The 20000-nt window shown below is 36.6% G+C and overlaps 1 pseudogene; it reads left to right on the top strand.

Moving 5' to 3' along the window:
* Positions 1 to 15767: 15767 nt before the first annotated feature.
* Positions 15768 to 19790, top strand: LOC149140374 (uncharacterized; annotated as a pseudogene).
* The last annotated feature ends 210 nt before the right edge of the window (positions 19791 to 20000 follow it).

The following is a 20000-nucleotide window of genomic DNA, read 5'->3' as shown; positions in this document are numbered from 1 at the left end:
ATAACTAATTTACAGAGTGTCCAAGAGCGCGGGAGCTGCGAAGTTAAAATTAAAAGTCTCCTTTTTAACATTTGATGGTTTTGGCTGAACCGCTGTTGTTAGTTGACCATTATGGGGTCCTACTATTATGGGGCCCAACTACTTTCCTTTTTAACATGGGATGGTTTGGCGGAACCGCTGGTGTTAGTTGACCATTATGGGGTCCTACTCGGGTTCAAAACCGTTGTTTGTGGGCAGATACCGTGGGTTCAGACCGTCTCACCTCCTCCGCGTAAGATGCGTGATTTATCAAATTTTCTATTAAAAGATAATTTAATAAGGGCGACTTTTATCTTCAACACTGTTTATAAGATTGAAGCCCGATGCTATGCATTCGTTATCATTCGGTTCTAAATTCTAACAATATCGTACAATTGCTTTACCAATTTAATAAAATAAAATAAAATAAATTGATTTTTCTTTTAATTGAATTTTTTAGGTTAATATAGGATTAATTTATGATTTGAATAGATACAATTTAGAAATATTTAAATAGTTAAAATTATAGAAGTATCTAAATAATAATTAATATCTCAGAATATTTATTGATGCATTTTTTGATGATGGACTCACTTGGTAGTCCGAAACGTTGGGTTCACAAAACTCTATAACTGGTCATTCCTTCCTCCTCTTCTAAAAGTATCTAAATAGTCAAAATCATCTAGAGATTGTACCTGGTTTAGACTAGACTAACCCATGGCTAAATTTTTATAAATTTCAAACCTATAACTTTTTATGATTTGAATCGATACAATTTAAAAGTATCTAAATAGTCAAAATCATCTAGAAATTGTACCTGGTCTAGACTAGACTAACCCATGGCTAAATTTTTATAAATTTCAAACTTATAACCTTTTCACAATAGAGTATCTTAACAAAAATCCTCTCAAAAAATTATACCCATAAATTCAATTGAATAAAATTTTACTTTATTTTTATTTATTTTTTATTTTAATACTTTGATTTTTCTTTAAATATATTAAAACTTTAAACATAATATTTTATTATAGAAATAGAAAGATTTACCATTTAGCTTTAAAAAATGTTTTATTATAAAAAAATTCATTAACTAAATGAAAATCTCATTTACTTTTAAAATTAACTTTTAAACATTTTTAAAACTAAATAAATTAAAAGGTGAATGAATTCAATTTATTTTATTAATTTATCTTTTTCCATCCTCTAAAATTTTATTTTAATTTTTAATAGTTCAAGTTTTCTTAAAATCTATTAAAACCTCAATATAAAATTTTATTATAGAAATTCCAACCAATTAAATGGAAATATTTTTTTTTTAATATTTTTTTTTTTATTTTTCTTATCAAATTTATTTTAAAAAGATTAAAATTCTTTAATTTTTCCTCCCAAAATTATATATTTTAAAAATAATCTATATAAATAATAATTTTTATTATAAATTTGGAAAAAATAAAAATATCCAAAATTAATATTCACTAATTAAAATGATCTTGATATTCACTAACTAAAATTATCTTGATAACTAGCACTTAACTTATTTGGTGCATTGTGAAAATAGCCATGGCAATCACCTTGAAAGAAGTGGAACCCCTCCTTCAAGAATGTGGTCACGAGGGATGGATGTTATGATTCAAGTTGTCAAATGCAAGCACCCCATCAATCGGCTTTGGGCCCAAGTCCCGTGGACAAAAACAAAGATGATCCTCCTCTAGGGGTGAATTGGCAAAAGGGAAATGCCTCCTTAAGGTAGTCAAAGTTTTGAAACACGAAATAAAATCAGACAAAATTGAGAGCTACATCCAACATATGCAGGATCATGCTTTAATATGCAATTTCATCAACATTTGGCTAATGGAGAGAGCATTGGTTGGATGGATCCAACAAAAATGGTAGTTAAAGGGGCACGTTGATCTCGACCTAAGTGCAAAGGGTTTCTTTATAGTGATTTTTGCAAATTTAGAGACAAAAACAAGGTGTTTGAGAATGACCCACATTTTTCCAATATTGCAAGGTTATTCATGAAATTCTAGCAAGAAATGTGCAATTCAAAAAAGGAAAAATTCCTAGTAGCCCTAATTTGAGTTTGCATATTTCCTCCACCAAAAAAATTTTGGGAGAAAATTTTAAAAAGTATTGGAAACGCAATCAAAGATTTTTTAAAAATATCTGAAGTGACCAAGCAAGAATGCTACATCTCATATTGGAGGATATGTGTGTATACGAATATCTTCAAGAAATTTTCAGTTAAATTTCTGTGATTCTTATCTTGTTTCAAAAGGTTTTCCAGACCCATCGCATTCATGCTAGTTTGAATCAATCAAAATCTTCTACCTTGATAAACTTTGGAAACAACCTCTGGGTTATGAGCATGTACCATTCAGATACCGTAGGTGCCATGAATACGGCCATCTTTTCAAGAATTTCCCCTGAATCTCACAAAGGAAACAAAAGAAAATCAGTAGAAATTAGATCATGAGGGCTTTCAGAAATTCCAACCTTGTTGAAAAAACCCTTGAGCACAAAATGCAACTAACAACAGAAGAGCACCTTCAATAAAAAAAAAAACCATTATGAGACATTGACAAGAGAAGAGTAGGAAATGTCAAATTAAGTACATCCTTAAGAAATATATGAAGATAAGGGCAATGGAAAACCAGAGGAAGCTCATAAGCAAAAAGTTCCATAGGAATCCACAAAGAACACACCAATAGAAGAAATTGATATGCTAGACATACATGGGATAGGGAATGCTGATGGACATGGATATGGATGAAATCACACTCTCGAACCTCATTGAATAATAGACAAGCAAGGACCCAGGACATATACTAGATCAACAAAAAATGTTGTTTAGATAGACATATCTATGGCTAAAAATTAAAAGGAATGTGACATCAAGGGGAGAAAGATCATCTCCAACAAGTCTTGAAATCCAAACAGAACGCTTCAAAGATACTCCCAAGAATATAAAGGAAGACAAAAAGAAAGTAAGGAAAAAACAAAAAAGAGCCAATACAGGAGATTGGGGATGCACTTGTTAATTCTAGACAAGTGACATTTTAACTAAGGTCTTTTCCTCTACCCAACATCATTCTCAATGCAAATAATTATTGTGATTTTCCTACTTCACTTGGAATTTACTAACACCGTGGAATATTATATTGCATCATGAAGTCTTGGTTAGTAGATCTTTTTGTATGTATCTGGTTAGTATATGGACATTTGGGATAAAAGACATGAACTTTTTCCATTGGCTTGATTTCCAATCAGGAAAACCACAACATAAAGATTTTGATATTATGTAATCTAATATCAGTTTAATAGAAAAAAGCTTAGTTACCCAAAAAAAACAACATAAACAAAAGTATCCCACAAATAATAAATTAGATCCTCATAAATTCAATAAAAATAATATAAAATAAATATTATCATAAAATAAATAAAAAACAAGATGACTTTTTAATTTAAAAACCACTTAGGTGGGCACTTTTTTTTTTACTACAATATATATAGCTTTATTAGTACCCACTTAACTTGTGGTCATGAATGTTGATAAGGAAAAGACGATGAAAATAAGGGATTGAAGAGGAAAGAATAACCTTCCATTAGTGGTGACATGTTGACATATTACATTTCTCTATAACAACAACAATAACTGTTGGATTAACAATTATACTCAAAGGGGAGTGAATCGGTATAATAGAATTTAACACTATTTAAAACATTTAAATACAAAATAATATACCAGCCACATAAGAGCATTGAACACGGGATATACATTGAATCCGATCTAGGAGAAAACCACAAAACTTCTTTTAATTATTTGATTGAAGCAGGAACCAACCTACTGCTACAATATAGTTAGACACCAATCTACAAGAGATACAATCCCCTTAGCTTTGCAAGCACCAACTTGTAGTAGACATTTATCCCTTAATATTTTAAAGCACCAAATTGTAGGAGACACCAATCCCCTTTGATTTGAAAGCATAAACTTATAGTAGACACCAATCCCCTTTGATTTGCAAGCATAAACTTACGGTAGACACAAATCCCCTTTGGTTATGTTGATCCAATTCATTTACCTTCTAGATCTCTATTTCATCACATTTTCAGAGTGGATCTAGAAGCACCATTCTAAAACCCTTATGCTTCAACAAACTTTAATTCATATCTACTTCATTTTTTTCTCCTCAAGAACAAATCACTTTCCCTTGTTCACCTGCAACCATTTAACATACTGTGAAAATTCCATGTAATAAAAGTAAATAAAGGAAAAATAATAACCACAAACGATAGGACACTTATTCCAAGTTGAATGTTGGGCAGAATCCTAGTGATTGGGATCACTTGAGATTGTTTATGGTTAAGGAAATTAGCAAAGGAAATGGCTAAGGCTTTGGAAAGGCAAAATGGCATTTTTGGCACAATTATTTATGAAAATAATGGAAATTAGGAGAAAATGGAGGTGAAAAGTCATAGGTTGCATGTGGGAAGGAAAATGAAGGAAAATAATGGAAAATGAAGAAAATAGAGGCCTCATTCATAAAAATGCTTTTGAGGATCAGTTGCTAATATTTTGTAGTTCAGTTTTGGAGCTCTCTCATTATTCTCTCTCTCTCATACTCTTGGAGACTTAGAGTTTTCTTGGAGCACTCTTGGTGGGTGTGGCATACTTGGATTCTTGGAGCAAGAAGGCAAAGGAAGAGCAAGAAAGTGCAAGAGGACATCGGTATCAACAACTAAATCAGATTTTCTTGCAAGTACCGAGTTGCATGTATGATTTCTTCACTAGTTTTGGTATGCATGGCATATGCATGTGGATTCATGGTCATGATCTGTCATTGGCATGGAGGATTGCCTAGCCTTTCCATTTCCTAGATAGCCATGGTGATTGTGGGTTTACTTTCATTGTTTCTTTGTGGTTGGTTCTCTTGTTTCCTTAGCTTGGGTTTAGTTATTAGTTCCTGGAAGCCCTGCCTGGGCAAACACTCCAGAAGCCCTATAACAGCTTGGTTTGAGTTACTAGTCTTGGAAACCTTGGTTGGAAAAATGCTCTGGAAGCCCTTGGTGCATTGAGTTACTAGTCCTGGAAGCCTTGTTTGGATAAATGCTCTGGATGCCTAGTAGCAGTTGAGGGTTGAGTTACTAGTCCTAAAAGCCTTGGTTGGAACAAATGCTCTGGAAGCCCTGAGAGACTTGGATGGAGACCAATATGATGATGGTTTTGTGATGTCCGACAGTGAGGTGGAATCATTGTTTGATGGGTTGAGGTGGATGGCCTCTAGAAGCCCTAGATGAGTTTTGATTGATGTGTTCTATGAGATCCCAAATTCATGCTTGTAATATGGCATGAGGTTGAATGGCTGAAGAGAGATTTGGATCAACTATTCTATGGTCATGTGGAATGTGGAAGTCCCATCCCAGGTTTGGATTTTGCATCATTAATGAAAGGTTATTTCTCCTTGTATTTCTATGAAAATTTTGATGGATTATATGTGGTCTATATGATTGTATTTTCACGAGTATTTTTGCTGCTATTATGCTAGTTATGTATGTGTTTTATGACAGCAACCATGTGTGGCTCTCATCATGTTTCTACTTGTAATTGAATGATTAATGTATCTATGGCCTAATGGATGGAATGGAAATTGATGTTTTGATGCATCAATGGTTCTTAACGATTCTCAGCGAAGTATGAGACCCCTATACTCAGAATTTTTATTTACATCTATAGATTACATATTCGCGATATGTTTGGCGAAATGCTTGTCATGGCTAGTGGGGGTCCAGTCAAGGTCTTGAAAAAGTATTTTATTTAGTATTGTCATTTCCATGTTATTTTACTAATCTGAAGAGATGGTTCAATTATGGGTAGTGACCTGGCCTCTGGGCCTGAAAAGTGGCTCAAATCTCGAAGTTGCTGGCATAACACTGGAAAATTTAGTCTTTGGTCGCTGGCAGGCAAGCCCGTGAGAGAAACTTTGAGTTTCTGGTCATTGTCATGCCTATATCATGAGAGTGATTGAGGCTTAAGTTGTCCAAAAGTTCAGTGGGACCCAAGGGCAAGCTTTCTAAAGTATTGGATTGGTTTTCTAGGGTCCTATAGCTGATGTTGAATGTTTGTATGGTGTGTTTATTTCGGTTCCACTTCCTTAACGTGAATTAGGAGGTCGAATCATATCATAGTGGCCTCTTGTCGCATGTTTACCCTGGCTGGCCGGTTTCTTGGGTAGATGTGGGAGGAGGGTGTTATAGAGTGGTATGAGAGCATGGTTCACCCCTCAGACTAGATGGGCTATGTGTTGGTCATGCATGCATGTCAGTTGCATGTGTGTCTCTCACACTTGCATTCCATGTGCTTGTTGCATTTGCATGATGTTGTTCATGGTTGTAGTGATGTCGTCATGTGAAACTTGAGGTTGTTGTGGTGGAATGCAGCGTTGTGAGTGTATGAAGGATTACATGTCGATTTATGTCACTTACATGTATTGTTGTAGTATGCTTGGTCACATTCTTTCATGCTTGGTTACATTCTTGTATGCTTTGTAGCATGTATCATTCTTACAAGTTTGATTTCAAGTATTGTTCATTCATGCTTGATCATATGTGTTTATGCCTATGTGTGGATGATTATGCATTGCTTATGCATGTTCATGGTTTCATGTGTTCAAGTGTATATTGACATAATGATGGTGGTTGTCATGCATGAGGTCGTGGTGTGTGCTGATGTTGAGGTCATGCATTGATGATTGGACCCTAGCCTGAATGACAGTTGCATGGTCATGTGCTTGTGTTTTATGTTTCTATATGTTGTCATGATTATGATATACATGTATCATGTTGATTTGTTGATCTTTCAAACAAGGTATCCTCCTCGAGATATACTAAGGTACATTGGTTTATTATGATTTTGTTTAGCTGACATGATACACTTTGTAGGGAGAAATATCAAATGGATAGCAAGATGGTTAACTACACAGACTCTGCTTATGAATCCGAAGAGTAGTATGGTGTTGGGAACTCTTCTAATTTGGAAGTTACACTGAGAAGCTTAAAGGAAGAGATAAGGAGTTGCAAGGAAGATAATGATAGAATCATGTAGGCACAGGATAAATAAGTAGAGTTAAATGCAATAATACTTCAGAGCTTGACATACTTGTAGTGACAGGGACCATGTCAGATCAGCTATGAGCAAGAGGATAAAACTAATGGGGCATATGGTAGTCAGTCACATGGTGGTCATAGATTAGATAGAGATGACACAGTCAGAGATGGCAGATGGTTGGATACTCTGGATAGGAGAAGGGATAGACACAAGTATGATTCTAGTTCTAATTCAAATAAGTTCTATGATGATCATCGGTATCATCCTTATAGGAGAAGTGATGGGGGGTACTTGCTGGATGAGTTTAAGAAAGCAAAGCCACCAAAATTTGATGGAGAGATGAAGAAACTGCAGGATGCATAGGCATGGTTTCTTAGCATGAGGAAATTATTCAGGTTGCATGACTATTTAGAGAACATGAAAGCTAGAGTGGCTACATTCAGTCTCAAAAGCAAAGCAAAAATTTGGCGAGAAGAAGAATGTCAGTTGCATTCATGAGTAGGATTTGACTTGGAGTGAGTTTGAGCGGCTATTCAAGAAGAATTACTTGTCAGAGAGATACTTTGATGGCATAGCAAAAGAATTTTATGAGCTAAAGATGGGTTCCATGACAAATGATGAGTACACTAGTAGGTTATTGGAGTTACTAAGGTATGTGCCTTATCTCACGGAAGAAAAGGACAAGATTCATAGGTTCACTAGTGGGTTACAAATTGCATTTAAAGATATAATTGAGTTCGATGATCATAGATCATTAGATGAGGCCATTCAGAAGCTAAGTAATTGCTATGAACAATCGAAGCGTAAAATTGAGACTATGCCAAACTGGAGAGGTAATGCAAAGAACAAAGGAAAATGGGACAGAAAGAGAGAAAGGCCTCAGGATACAAGTAACAAGGAGAATGTTGCACCACATAAGAAGTTCAATGCATCAGATAGAGGATAGGGATTCTGATAAGGAGAACATAACAAGGAGACAGGATGGAAGCCTTTAAGGTGTTGGATTTGTGGAAAGGATCATCATAAGAGAGATTGTCCACAAAATCAGGGTGGTAGACCTCAGATATATATAGTGCGCAAGAGGCACAAATTGTTGGGGATGTTGGTGAGAGTATTCCACGTATCTATGCAGCATTGGATAACAAACATGCAGATAATCAAGAATCTATCATTGAGATGGATGGTAAGCTTTGTGATCAAGTTATTTCTATTTTTATTGACCCTAGATCTAATTATAGCTATGTTAGTCTTGACTTGGTGGATAAATGTGGCTTGAGTAAGGAATTGCATGCAAAGTATTGGTTAGTGCAGTTGGCTACAGGTATGAAGAAGCAAGTTCATCATTGGGTAAGAGCTTGTGCATTTGATTTGAATGGTATGCCTACCGCAACACATTTGAATGTATTAACATTAGGTTCATATTGTTAGAAAATTATATATTACAGAGCAATGGAACACATATAATATTGTAGACACAAACATAGAAAATACATAAAACAAGAGAGACACAGATATATGTGGTTCACCCAATTTGGGCTATGTCCACGAAGAAACAACTAGTCATTCCTTTTATATTATCCAACAAAATGAATAGATACAACCTACATCAGATCCGATGTTATTTCATCTTCGCTCTCACATAATATCCTCTCTCTTTCTCTCTTAGAATACACACATATACACAATCGCAATACAATTCCCTCATATATTGTGAGGGGTTTCCTTCTAGGGAAAAAAAAACCTAAATTAAACATAACTTCTACGTTCAGATCATCCGCCTAATGAACGGCTCAAATTGACTACGAAATGACAACATTTTACAAGGCAATTTTACATCTATTTTTTATTTTTAGGGGCCCTGCAACTGGCCCCTGGACCCCCGCAGGGTGGACAAGTCCTCCCCGCAAACCCCCCCCCCCGCCATGTGGAGGGGTGTACATTCTTCCTAGGGTATACATCTAGTTAAAACAAAGACCTATGAATAAAGAAGATAATTAGGCTCCACACCCAACAATCTCGCACTTGGAGACTGATTATAACAACTCCACCGTTGCTTCATTTTCTAGACAACGGCTCCACTTTGGACGTGGTTGTTTCTCATCTTCATCATCAAACTTGAAGACCAATTAAAATTGAGCAGAATCTCAGTTTCTCCTTGGTTACAAATTTTGTTAACATATCTGGAGGATTCTGGCTAGTGTGTATCTTTTCCAGCTTGAATTGTCCATCTTCCAACACTGGCCGTATGAACTGGTACTTGAGCTGTATATGTTTAGTCTTGGAATGAAATGTTGATTTCTTTGCAAGATGAATGGCACTCTGGTTGTCACTGTATAACCTTCCCAACTCCTGCTTCTTACCTAATTCATCCAAAAAAATTTGTAACCAAATCATTTCTTTACTATCCTTTGTAGCAACAACATACTCTACTTCCATCGTTGAGAGTGCAACAACACTCTGCAATTTCGAAACCCAACTGGAAGTTGTTCCACCTACAATAAACACATACCCTATGGTGCTCCTCCTGTTATCTCTATCACCTACCATATATGCATCAACATAACCCTGTAGAGCAATGTTTGAACCACCAAAGCATAATGCTTGATATGTGGTACGTACATCTCAAATACCTGAGAATCCACTTCACTACCATCTAATGCTTTTTTCCTTGATTGTTCATGTACTTGCTTACAACTTCCACTGCATGTGCAATATCAGGCCTTGTGCAGACCATTGCATACATTAAGCTTCCAACTGTTGATGCCTATGGAACTTTAGACATATAATCCATCTCTTCCTGAGTCTTGGGGCACATCTCCTTACTTAGTTTGAAATGGCTAACCAAAGGTGTACTGACTGGTTTTGTATTCTGCATATTAAATATTTTCAATACCTTTTGTATGTACACACTTTGAGACAATGTTATTTTTTTTATTTTTCTCGTCTCTACTTATTCTCATACCAAGGATTTGTTTTACAGCACCCAAATCCTTCATTTCAAATGAGTTTACCAAATTTCTTTTGAGCACATTTATTTCCTGCATGTTAGAACCTGCAACAAGCATGTCATCTACATACAATAACAATATAATGTAGTTTTCATCATTTTTCCTTTTGAGATAAACACAATGATCAGAGTGACATCTAGTATAACCTTGTTCAGACACAAACCTATCAAATTTTAGATACCACTGCCTTGGAACCTGTTTTAAGCCCTTCTTGAACTTGCACACTAGTTTCTCCTTCCCTTTGATCTCATATCCTTATGGCTGCTGCATATATATCTCTTCCTCCAAATCCCCATGGAGAAAGGTCATCTTTACATATAATTTATCAAGATGCAAATCTTCTACTACTACTAGAATTAAAATAGTTCTGATTGAAGTCATTTTAGCAATAGGAGAAATATAACATCAAAGTCTATACCTTTTCTCTGTGCAAACCCCTTCACCACAAGTCTAGATGTATACCTTTTTCTACCTCCATTTTTTTCCTTCAACCTGTAAACCCATTTATTCTGCAATGTTGTTTTACCTACAGGCAACCTGATTAAGTCCCAAGTCTGGTTATTTACCAAGGAGTCCATCTCTTCTTTCATGGCTAGCTCCCACTTCTTCTCGGTTTCTACCTGCACTGCTTCTTCATAACATTCCAGTTCACCAGAATCAGTCAACAATACATAATATAATGAAGGTGAGAGTATCATTCAGGGGGTCTACTTATTCTGGTAGATCTTTTAACACCACTTTTAGGTGTTTGAGGTGCCCGTTGTTTTTGTTGTTCTAGTTGTTGATCATTATGATTTTCAGGCACCTTTACTTTTTTTGTGATCTCATCAAGCACTGTGTATTCTCTGTTTTATTTTTCCTATTTCTTTTCCTACATCTGATCCCTATGCAAAACCTTTTCATTGAATATGGCATTTCTTCTCCTAATGATTTTGTGATTTTCATAATCATATAAGTGATAACCAAAATCGTTAACACCATATCCAATAAAGGTACATTTCTTTAATTTTGCCTCAAGCTTTGTTCTATTTTCTTTATTAATGTGGACAAAGGCTTCACAACCAAAAGTCTTTAAAAATGAGTAGTTTACTTTTTTACCTATCCATGCCTCCTCAGGAATACATCCATCCAAGGAACTTGAAGGCTCTCTGTTTATTAGATAAACATCAATATCTATAGCATCTCCCCAAAATTGTAAAGGCAATCTTGCATGCAATCTAATGCACTTTTAACGCTCCAGGATTGTCCTATTCATCCTTTCTGACACACCATTTTCTTGTGGTGTTCTTGGAACTGTCTTCTCTCTACGAATTCCATGCTTTAAACAGTGCTTATCAAACTCTTTGCTGTAATAGTCACCTCCATTGTCTGATCTGAGACACTTCAACCTTTTTCCTGTCTCATTTTGAACCAAAGTTTTCCATTTCTTGAAAGTATCAAATACATCAGATTTATTTCTAATACAATAAATATAGGTTTTTTTGGTTGCCTCATCAATAAAAGTAACATAATAACGAGAGCCACTGGGATATGATACTTGAGAAGGTCTGCATACATCCGTATGCACAAGCTCTATTTTTTCACTCTTTTTTTCTTTCCCAACTCTAAGGAATTTGACTCTCTTCTGTTTTCCATAAACACAATTCTCACAAAATTCCAAATCAACATGCTTCAAACCTGGCAACAAATTTCTTGAGTGAAGAATATTCATCCCCTTCTCACCCATGTTCCCAAGCCTATGATGCCACAATATTGTATATGCTCCTATAGAGGTTAAAGCATTAACATAATTAGAAATAACATTGCATAAATACAATGTACCAACATTTTCTCCTTTTGCTATTACCAGGGCTCCTTTAATGACCTTACAAGTTTTATCTGTAAAAGTATTTACATAACCTTTACCTCCCAACTACCCTGTTGAAATTAGATTTTCTTCAGATCTAGAACATGCCTTACCTCCTTCAATAGCCATTGGTTTCCATTCTGTTGTTTTATCAAAACTTTACCCATTCCAATGATTTTACAAGTTCTATCATCACCCAAACGAACATGTCCAAAATCTCCTTGAACATAATCATGAAAATGTTTCCTATCAGGTGTGGCATGGAATGAGGCCCCTGAATATACCACCCAGGCATCAATAATATTTTCTGATGAAAGAATCAAAGCATCTTGCAACACATCTCCTGTCACATTTTCTTCATGATTGTTTTCTTGCTGCATGTCTCCTTCTTTTCCCTTCCAAGACTTACAGTATTTCTTCAGGTGTCCTTTCTTCCCGCATTTCCATCACACTATCCCCAATCTAGAGTTGGATTTGCCTTTCCTTGACTTACTGCGATATCTTGGGCTCTTTCCTCTTCCATTTTTCTTCCCCTAATATTTGTAGTCAAAGCATAAACCGATGCCTCACCGGAGCTTCTCCATTGCATTTCCTCACTAAGAATTGCATCGACAACATCATCAAACTTTAAAGCACTAGATCCAGAGATAGACTTACTAATGGCCATAACTAAACCATTCCAACTTTATGGCAATGAACGCAAAAATAATAGAGCCCTAACTTCATCATCAAAATTTACCCGTACAAAACTTCACCTACTGGTAACTGTATTAAATTCATTTAAATGATCAGCAACAGATCCACCTTCTGACATCTTCATATTAAATAAATGTTTCATAAGAAATACCTTATTTGAGGCCGAGGGTTGTTCATATAGTTTGGCCAATGCTGACATTAAACCCTCTGTTATCGTTTCCTTTGAAATATTAAAGGCTATTGACGTCGCTAGGCACAATCGTATTGTTCCAAGTGCCTTTCTGTCAAGAATATCCCATTCTGTAGCTGTCATACTCATCGGCTTCTTTGTCTTTTCGCTCAATAGTAGATACAGATCTTTCTGATACATATAATATTCCATCTGCATCTTCCATAGTTGGTAGTTTTGGTCGTTAATTTTTTTTACCATAAACCTACCATCTTCCACCATTGCTCCCACTCGAACTAGAAACCCTTCTCTCCTGTGAGTTTATCAACCAATTAGACCTTCAGATCTGATAATAGTTGTTAGAAAATTATATATTACAAAGAAATGGAACACATAAAATATTACAGAAACACAAGCAAAGAAAATGCATAAAACAAGAGAGACATAGATATACGTGGTTCACCCAATTTGGGCTACGTCCATGGAGAAACAACCAGTCCTTCATTTTATATTATCTAGCAAAATGAAGAGATAAAACCTACAACAGATCCGCTATAATTTCCTCTTCACTCTCACACAATCTCCTCTCTCTTTCTCGCTCAGAATACACACATATAAACAACCACAATACAATTCCCCATATATAGTGAGGGGTTTCCTTCCAGGGAAAATAACCCTAAATTAAACATAACTTCTACTGTCATATCATTCGCCTAATGAATGATTCAAATTGACTACGAAATTACAACATTTTACAAGGCAAATTTACATCTATTTTTTAGCTTTGGGGGAGTTGTCCTTGGTCTTCGGACCCCCGCGGGGGGGGGGGAAGTCCCCCCTGCACCCCATACATGGAGGGATGTACAATATTCCTGGAGTATACATCTATGATGCAGGAGCATAGACTCGGGAAAATACTTTGTATTTTTATTTAAATCTAGGGGTTTCATGTTTTTGAGAAATTATTAATTTTATGTAAATATTTATGAGATTTTGAGTGATTAATTATATTTTTAATTAATTATATGAGAGGATTTGTAATGTTTCCAAATAATTGGAAAAAATGAGAGAAATTAGCCTTGATATAATTAAGAATTAATGTTGGAGCCTAAGTTAGATTTAGTTTCAAGGTTTTAGGGATAAAAATCTAGATTATAGGGGTGTTGAGATATTTGGGGATATTGTTGAGTGATTAAAGGGATATGAACCAAAATTGGTTCAATTCAATTTGTATAAATTTATGAGTCTCAAGGGAAAATTAGAGTAGGTAGAATAGAATAGAGAAGAGAGGTGAGGCTTGGACAGCCAAAGTTTGTAAGCCTCCGGGTAATTGGAAGGGCCATGACTGTTGAATATCTTGCCAAAGACAAAGTTTGTAATTATTTTCATTGTTAATATGAAAAGTGTGTTTTTAGAACTACATTGGTTGATTTAGAAATTGTGTATTTAATTTCTGTAACTGGGGCTTGAATGGTAACTCCATGTGAACGAACGAGAGATCAAAGAGCGATGGATAAATCGTTGATTTAAACCTCTGTTTGCCGAATTGATGGAATTAAAAGGGCGCAGAGTTGTTTTTAAGATCTATCTATTTTGAATAAGATCGATTCATATTTCATATTACTGAGCAGTGATATAATTCTGGTTTGAAAAGTGCAAGTTCTCTGTAGGAAGAGAGTTTTGCAATCGATGCTTGAATAGAGGTTAAATCTCTATTGTTGGAGTAATGAAATTGAATGTAGTTGATTTATTATCGAAGAGAGAATCGATTTGAATTAACATCGATTCATGTTTTGAAGTGAATTAAATCTGCAATTGTGAAAAGGACGCAGATCAATCATCCTAAAGGAGAACTGGATCGAATTGATATGTCGGCTGTGGAAGTCGATTTCAAAGTTGGCGCAGTTCAATTGAAATATAGTTGAACTTATTTAAAGATCGATGCAGAGGAAGAGCATTGAGTTGTAGCATACATGAGGAGTTACAACGTTAAAGGCAAAATGTTAATGGAATCGATTTATTATAGTTGCAGCTGAGGTGGTTTAAATTCTGTCTATTTGAATCGATGGAACAGTAATCGATCAATACCGGAGGTGCATAGGGAAGGTTTAAAAGTCGATCCATGTGTTAATAGAAATGCCAGGGATGTGTGTGAAGTTTTGGAGCGGAAATTTAAGGAAAGGCAGAGTTTGGGAAGAAACGCACAATCCAAATAATTAATGGTTAGGAATGGGATCAGTGGAAATATTGCAGTGGGTTAACCAAAGTAAAGCGCGTGGAGTTCCTTCAGTTGAATCCTTGTCGTGGTCGAATTTTGCAGAGTCGTACTGTGCGATTGACATAAATTAAAGTTGATTTTAATTGCAGATAGGTGCTCGGCTTTGGAAGGGTAGGCGTTGCATTGAGTAGCGGACTGGATGGATGGTGATCAGTTGAAGAACGAAGAACATTGAATGCATGAACCGATATGGATCCGGGGTCAACCTCCAAACAGAAGTGCGATGAAGCAGCGAAAGGCATAATTCCATAAATAGTGAATGAAGGGATAAAGTGTTGATACACAGGATTCGTTGGACCTTTGTGATCAACGGAGCAGATGCAATCACAGAAGAGCGGAGTAAGCTATGTCGCATTGGTGGTAAACCTTTAAGTGAAATCGGAACCGGCCATTGAACCATAGTGATAGCGATCTCGCGATTTAATCTTAACCGTCGGATCACGAGCCTGATCGACGGTCAAGATGTAATCACAAATCGTAATCGGAGAATTGAAGGGCTAGCGGATGATGTAATGGAAGGCCGATGGCGATATGCGATGATCGGGGATCGGGTTGATCGGAGGATCGGTTAGTCAGAGGTCGGATCTTAAACTTGGGGTTAAGGTGTAAAATTCGAATGTTAATTGGAACCTTGTGTTTGGAAAATGAATGCAAGTGCTGGGGAGTTTGAGTCGAATGCAGAATGCTGTAATGGTTACCAGATATATGAAAGTGAAGTTTGGATATGCGTTGGGCAATGCAGTGTTAACATTGGTGAAGTTGATGCTATGTCGGTGAATGGGTAAGATGCGTTGAATAGCCACAAGAGCTATAGTTGCTGGTTAATAAATTGCAATATATATTTTGATGTGTAAGATGCATAGCGATAGAGCATAGATATTTGTTGTTAACATTTAGATGGTGAGAGTTTAGTTGGGAATGGTGAGCCCATTAAAGTTGGAAGATGTGCGTTGGGTTTAATCACATGAAGAAGTGATTGTTAGGAGTATAGATTTTATGAACCATAAAATTTGTGAACAGATGTTTGAGAAGCTTCCGCAAATGAATGGTGTAGACTTAGCCCGGACTGGGAGTCTTACTTGGCCAGTTATTGAAGGTGCATTTTTATATGCATGAGATTGGGAAAGATTCTGGGTTATGCGGGTTTAACTTGCATCAATCTAGCTTAAACAAACACCTATGAATAAAGAAGATAATCAAGCTTCACATCCAACACATACAATATGTTGTTGGGCATGGACTAGTTGTGTCTTCATAGAACCAAGGTAGATAGCTATGATAAAGCTATTGAGTGTGTTGATGACAATGGAGAACCAAGAATCTTACAGGGTACGAAGAAGGCTACATCAATTAGGATGGTGACAACTATTCAAGCAAAGCATAGTCGCAGGAAAGAGTGTAAGCTATTTGCAGTGCACATTTCTAGTGATAAGGGTAAGGAAGTTGATGAAGCAGATGTGTTGAGCAGGTACCCAGTTTTACAACAGTTCAAGGATATATTTCCTTAGGACATTACAGAGTTTCCACCTCAAAGGGAGGTAGATTTTTCTATTGAGTTAGTGTCAAGGGTAGCGCCAACATCAAAAGCACCTTACAAGATGAGCACACCTAAGTTGGTTGAGTTAAATTTGCAGCTGAAGGGAATGTTGGAAAAGGGGTACATTAGGCCGAGTGTATCACCATTGGGTGCACTGGTATTGTTTTCGAAGAAGAGAATGGTACTCTCAGATTATGAATTGACTACATGCAATTGAACAAAGTGACAATCAAGAACAAGTATTTGTTACTGAGGATTGATGACTTACTCGACCAGCTGAAGGGAGCATTAGTTTGATCTAAAATTGACTTGAGATCATGATACCATTAGGTACACATCAAAGAGGAAGACATTTACAAGACCACTTTCCAAACCAGGTATGGGCATTATGAGTTTTTTGTAGTTCCATTTGGCTTAACTAATGCTCCAGCTACATTTATGTGCTTGATGAATAGTGTGTTGCGTCCATATTTGGATAAGTTTGTTATTGTGTTCATTGATGATATACTGGTATATTCTAAAAATGAGGAGGATAATACCAAACACTTAGCAGCAGTGTTGAGGTTGTTGAGAGAGCATCAGTTGTATGCTAAGCTCAGTAAGTGTAGTTTCTTTCAGACTGAGGAACATTACTTGGGGCATGTGGTCTCCAAGAAGGGCATTGCAGTAGACCCAGAAAATATAAGATCCATCATGGAGTGGGTAGCTCCTAAGAATGTGGATGAGGTGAGATCTTTCATGGGTTTGGCAAGTTATTACGGTAGTTTTATCAGGAACTTCTTACATATTTCTTATCATATTACATCATTGCAGAGGAAAGGTAATAGGCTCGAATGGGCAAAGGAGTGTGAGGCTAGTTATGAGTAGCTCAAGAAGTTGTTGACACATGCACCAATGCTAAAGATTGCAGATCCAGATAAAGAATTTGTAGTATGAACAGATTCTTGCAAGAGAGGACTTGGTGGAGTCCTTATGCAGGATGGACAGGTGGTATGCTATGAGTCACGAAAACTGAATGAGAACGAGTAGAACTATCCCACACATGATCTTGAGTTGGTAACGATTATACATGCATTGAAGATGTGGAATCACTATCTTCTTGGCAAGAGGTTTGTACTTATGAGTGATCGCATTGGGTTGGATGTATTTATTTGACGAGTTGAATCTGAACGCCAGACAGGCTAGATGGTTGGCCATGATCAATGAGTTTGATTTCGAGATCAGGTACATCAAATGTAAAGAGAACAGGGTGGCAAATGCTCTCAACATATGGGTACATGTAAATCACTTGGCAGCTATGAGATCCTATGGGACAGATCTACAAGATAGGATCTTACGGGGAGGTCAACAAGATGGACCATATATATAGATATTGTGCAAAGGTTACGACAGAGCACAGGTACAGGTATAGGTGAAGGTGCACAGGATATGGATTATTTTCTTACAACAAATGGATTGGTTTGATTCATAGATAGGATATATGTACCAGATAATAGTGAGCTCAAGAAGATGATCTTGAGGGAGTTTCATGCGAACCCTTATTCAGGTCACCCAGGTTATCAGAAGACACTGACAACAGTGAAGAGATTTTACTATTGGCCGAATTTGAAGAGGGATGTGGCAAAGTTTGTGGCTAGATGTTTTGGTTGTCAACGAGTGAAAGTAGAATGTAAGAATCCAAGTGGATTGCCACAACCGATTGCGATTCCAGAGTGGAAATGGGAATCCATCTCTTACTCAATTTCCAACCATCATCCCTATTAAGGTTTTTGGATTCCAGCTCTCTCTTCATTACTCTTCTTCCCTTTCCTCTCCTTTCTCCTTTTTATTCTTTCTGGTTTTCTTTTTCCTTCTTCTGGTTTTATCCCCATTTATCCTTATTAATTTTCTTTAATTTCATATGTTTAGCATGGTAAGTATATTTCTGAGAAGAATGGTTAACACAACTAAAATATGTTTGTGCATAATAGTTCAACTTGAATTTTAATATTTTTCTAGTAAACCTTTAAAGTTATCATTGATATCCTCCTATTTAAGGGAGATCAGCTATCCTCTAACAAATAATGATCATATTAAGCACATAATATTAATAAATATTCTTATTATAGAAATTGATAATATTAATAAATTATTATTAAAATATAATGAAATAAAATATTTTAATTTGAATTATTCCTAACAGCTAGTTTTCAACCAAATATATTTACGTCGTAAGGTGTTCCCTTTGAAATGAATACCCCCAGCTGCCACTCTATATTGATGTTCAGCGTCGGATGTAGTGTTAGACAATTGGAAAAATATTGACCATTGGATTTACGTTAGTAATGAATGAATGCTTGTGTCAGTTATCAACCAACTGATTAGGTTTAATGAATGTTTGGGTCATTTATTCTTGTGTCAGTTATCAACCAACTAATTAGCTTGAACGAATGCTTGGGTCAGTTATGCTTGAGTTAGTTATCAACCACACCAGATGATCATGGACTCATTATCAGGACTTCGAAGGTGGAGAATGTAGGACCTTCCATAAGCGTATTGAGGGAACATGCCTTGGCTGCCTGGCACTTCCAGCCATCCAAGCACCAAGACACTGACGCTGTGTACTGGATCTTCGAGGCGTCCCAGCGAGACATGGAAATGATAAGGAGGGCGCTGGAGAGGGAATTGAACTCCACACCAGATGATCATGGACTCATTATCAGGACTTCGAAGGAGGAGAATGCAGGACCTTCCACCAGCGAAGTAACGTCGTCATCCGTGTCCAGTTGTGATCCGTGCAGCCCTTCCCAGGCTGCCCAGGAAGTTTCGGATTCGATGACTCGGGGGAATCAAACCCCGCCTGCGAAGGCGTTGTCGAGATTCCGTAATAATCAGAGATCCATCCCGGTGAGGAATAATTTCGTTGGCAAGAGGCGATCACGAAGGGGAAACAGGGCTCCGATCGTGATTACGAGGGTAGATCCCAATGGTTCAGCAGATGACGGGGTTTCCCCATGAAAGTAGTAACAAGACTGCCCCGCCCGATCATCAGCAACAACATTCCCTCCACACTGCTCACGCGCCATTCTTCGTCTGTGGGGCTCCCATTTGTGTGCTGGAAGGAGAAGTAGGGGTAAAAGATGAAGGATGATGAGGACTGTGATGTTCCAGCAGAGTCCGTCCATGGTCTTCAATATTGTTTAATTTAGAGTAGAAATTTTGGTAAAATTTGCCTTCATCCATATCTTGAAATTCATGCATGTGAAAAAACAATTCCCATAGGCTTACAATTATTCTTCTTATTGAATTCAAATAGATCACCATTATTTCATCTGAATCTCTTTCTCAAGGGATTTTTGCA

Source organism: Pinus tabuliformis, chromosome X (genome assembly GCF_031772625.1).
Source record: "Pinus tabuliformis cultivar Carrire ecotype Pingquan chromosome X, CPIR1, whole genome shotgun sequence".
Lineage (NCBI taxonomy): Eukaryota > Viridiplantae > Streptophyta > Pinopsida > Pinales > Pinaceae > Pinus > Pinus tabuliformis.
This window is presented reverse-complemented; position numbering and strand designations above follow the sequence as displayed.